Source organism: Amaranthus tricolor, chromosome 8, assembly GCF_026212465.1.
Source record: "Amaranthus tricolor cultivar Red isolate AtriRed21 chromosome 8, ASM2621246v1, whole genome shotgun sequence".
Taxonomy (NCBI): domain Eukaryota; kingdom Viridiplantae; phylum Streptophyta; class Magnoliopsida; order Caryophyllales; family Amaranthaceae; genus Amaranthus; species Amaranthus tricolor.
In genome coordinates, this window is record NC_080054.1 from 14,205,410 (window position 1) to 14,209,876 (window position 4,467).

Consider the following 4,467-nt stretch of genomic DNA (forward strand, 5'->3'; position numbering starts at 1 on the left):
AATGCTCATTGATCCATGTTCATGCTTCATCGTTCATTCTTCATTGATCATTGATCCTTGTTCATTCTTCATCGTTCATTCATTATTGATCATTGATCCTTGTTCATTCTTCATCCTTCATTCTACAATGCTCATTGATCCTTGTTTATTCTTCATCGTTCATTCTTCATTGATCATTGATCCGTGTTCATTCTTCATCGTTCATTCTGCAATGCTCATTGATCCTTGTTCATTCTTCTTCGTTCATTCTTCATCGTTCATTCTGCAATGCTCATTGATCCTTGTTCATTCTTCTTCGTTCATTCTTCATTGATCATTGATCCTTATTCATTCTTCATCGTTCATTCATTATTGATCATTGATCCTTGTTCATTCTTCATCCTTCATTCTACAATACTCATTGATCCTTGTCCATTCTTCATCGTTCATTCTTCATTGATCATTGATCCGTGTTCATTCTTCATCGTTCATTCTACAATGCTCATTGATCCTCGTTCATTCTTCATTGTTCATTCTTCATTGATCATTAATCCTTTTTTATTCTTCATCGTTCTTTCTTCAATGATCATTGATCCTTGTTTGTTCTTTATCGTTCATTCTTTATTGATCATTGATCCTTTTTCATTCTTCATCCTTCATTCTACAATGCTCATTGATCCTTGTTCATTCTTCATCGTTCATACTTCATTGATCATTGATCCGTGTTCATTCTTCATCGTTCATTCTGCAATGCTCATTGATCCTTGTTCATTCTTCTTCGTTCATTCTTCATTGGTCATTGATCCTTGTTCAATCTTCATCGTTCATTCATGATTGATCATTGATCCTTGTTCATTCTTCATCGTTCATTCTACAATGCTCATTGATCCTTGTTCATTCTTCATCGTTCATTGTTCATTGATCATTGATCACTCTTCATCGTTCATTCTTCAATGATCATTGTTCCTTGTTCATTCTAAATCGTTTGTAGACTCAATTAGGAACGGGAACAGCAACAAGTGGGGGGGTGAATTGTTGTTGTTACTAGTTTAAGCGTTTTTGCCCTGTTTTTGCGGAATTGAATAAAATAAATAAAGCTTAAACTTAGAGCGAAATAATTAAAAGAGACAAACGATTTTTACGTGGAAACCTTCTAGGCCTAAATAGAAGGAAAAACCACGACCCCTTGGGATTTCTAAATTCTCCACTATGTTTAAGGCAACTCGTTACAATTACATTAAACATCTTACTTCACTCGAAGCGCATCAACTAGGCCAACTCTTCTCTCTTAAATTTCTTCACTCAAAGCAACAAACTTAGCTTCACTAAAAGCTAATTCTCACCACTAGCTTCACTAGAAGCTTTCTCCTTAGCTTTACTCAAAGCTAATCTCTTCTCTAGCTTCATTAAAAGCTATCTAATTTCCCCCTTAGACTCACCCGAGTCTAATTACAAATTCTCTCAAAAACCCTTACAAAAGGATAATAATTCTCTAAAAATAAAATCAATGAGTTGCACAAGAAAATATTATAAATTAATTGGCATTTTTAAAACAAAATTTTCTTGTAAAAATTCTCCCATAGTTACGTATGATTTAATGGCTCATACTAAGGCAAGTTTTTATGAATAACCGAGTCTCTTATTTATAGAGCTAAAATCCCTAAGAATAAGGAATATTCCAATCCATTATTCCATTATCAAAAGATCATGGGAGTAATGTGGATAATGCAGCCATACGGTTATTTGACTAAGTCAAACCAGACAGAAATAACCGCTGTCTTCTGTTCCCTTCAAGCAGCAGTTTCTTCAATAGCTGTTCCTGTTCCCCAAATTAATGGCTGGAACGTTTTTGCTATTAATAGAAACGGTTAATCTTAGTGGGAATGGTTGCTTGCTAATTTTTAGGAATAAAAACCAGTTAAGAAGATAGCTAAGACTCATTCAACAACCACTAATTCTATTTTTAGTAAATCCAATATTTACTAAAAATAGATCCTAAAATAAAGGATCTAGGAAAATATGGACGTTAATTCATTTTTTTAAGAAAAACGATTTGCCAATTAATTTTAATAAATTACTACTGCAACAAATTAATTTTATTAAATACATTAACTAAAAATAATAATTAAAATATGATAATCAGAATTTTTAGTCAACGTAGTCAACCTTCAGCTCAGGAACAGTGTGCTGTCTCCAGACTTCAGTTTAGCTAGAACATCCAACTTGGGAACAGTAGACCTGTTGTCTCCATTTTACATCCCAAGCGATATGCTTCTCCTAACCTCTTTTGAAACCTTTTGACATGTACGTTTCCATAAGCTAAATCATAGGTACTATCAACGATCATTATCACGACCGGATATCGACCTGCACAATCTCTAAAAACATGTTCGCTTAAATAAAGTGTAGTCATCATCAAAACTCAAGAGGTCCAACAAATTCCCCCTTTTTGATGATGACAAACTTTTTAAACAAACTTAAACAAAATAGAGTAAAACCAATATTGAAGAGCATGTTCGAGATTAAAACAACTCTACATTACTTAGTAAATTAACTCGTTACAATATAATTTACCAAGCATACATTAAAAACAAATTACTCTATTAATTAGAATTATTTAAAATAACTTAAGCATAATCAAAATATCGGAAGTAGTTTATAACTTAAGATTTCAAATAGAACTAAAACAAAACAAAACTTACCAAACAAAACTTAAAGCACTGTAAGAACTTTTATCATAGCATTCAAGTAATCATCAGAGCATATAAATCATAACAATCAAATTATGTATCTCAGTATGTATATCAGAGCTAAACTTATTACTAATCAAAGCTTAATTCAAATAAATCATCACATATAATCCAGTTCATATCAGAGCACGTATGAGCATGTATGCAGTAGTAAAACATATAGCATTCAGATCATAGAGCATAGCCACAGTCCTAATGTTCAACAGAATAAATGTATATCAGACTAAGCATACTCAAGCATTATTTAAGTTTGTGCTAAATATTCCCCCTTTTGACATCATTCAAAAAGAATTGGAGCAATCAAGCCACAGCACTAAACATATAGTTATAGTCAAAGAGAGAATAAGGATGCAAAAATTAAAAGCGAGTACCAATGAATACAAACATGATCAACAATGATGAAAATAACAGATATTAAGTAGCACAAAAAGAAAATATGATTCAGTGTATTAAGCAGTACCCCAGCTGGTACAAAATGAAAAACATAAAAAGATTGTTTAATGAGAGTGATAGTTGCAACAAATAAGAAGGAATGAAAAAGGAGAAATTAAGTTGCAGGAGCTTCATCATAAACATATTCTGTCTCCACCTCTACTGTGTCCAGTTTGGCCCCTAAACGTGATTCCATTTGGTCCATTTGAGCAGATAGTGAGGCTATAGAGACACGAATTTCATCTTTAAACACAAGGAAGCTTGACTGCAAATCATTGAGTTTCAGGAGAATGGAGGTTAGAGGGTCAGTGGGAACTGTAGTGTCACCTAAACCTTGATGTGGTGAAGGGGGTACAGGTGATGGTGATGGTATAGGTGACTTAGGTGGTGAAGATGGTCGTATTGGTGATTGTGGTGGTAATGGTTTATGGTATGACGGTGTGGCAGGTCTAGGTGAGGAAGGTTGGCTTGGTTGTGCTGTTGTGTATGAGGTAGAGTCATCATCAATAACAACAACAGGTTTCTTTCCTTTAGAAGCTAGCCTTCTACTCTTCCTAAGGGTCAAACCAGGTGAAGAACCCTTCTCATTTTTCTTTTCTTCTTCCTCCACAGCAACCTTCACCAGTTCCTTCTCTACTTCCCCCTTACAAGAGTTTTCCTCCTGTTCTTCCTCCTCAGAATGCCCTTTTGCCTTCTCAGTGGCAGAGGGAACAGGCTCCTCCTGTTCCTCCTTGTTTACTTCCTCCTCCTCAACATTTTCTTCAACTTCTTCTTCTTCATTGGTGTCCTCTGATTGTTCAAAAATGTTCTCAAGGGTCCCATTTTCAGTTAATCTTAGGCGTAAATTTTTCAAACATTTTACACCCACTTTGTTGTTTGGACCCATGGGATAGTTTGGACCATCAAGAGGAACACCCAATTTCTTAAATATCCAGGTCAACAGTCCACCATATCTTAACACATTCCTTTTAAAAATACAATCATTTAAATGACAAATCATTAAAGAAGGAAAATTAATCTTGATGTGGTTCGCCAGACAGTAGATTAACGTAGCATCTCTAAGACTAACCTCACTTCTTTTGGATGTGCGAGGCAAAATGAATCTTCTTGCTATGTTGTACAACAGTTTGTGCATAGGTGATAGCACATTATGACTAACTTTTCCCTTTTTCTCATTCAACCCTAAAAACTTCCAAACTGACTTCTCATTTATACCAGAAAAATTAATTTTTGACCCAACAACATATCTATCAAAACCAGTCGAGGGAACACCCAACCATCCTCCTAAAATCAGGTTATTAAATTC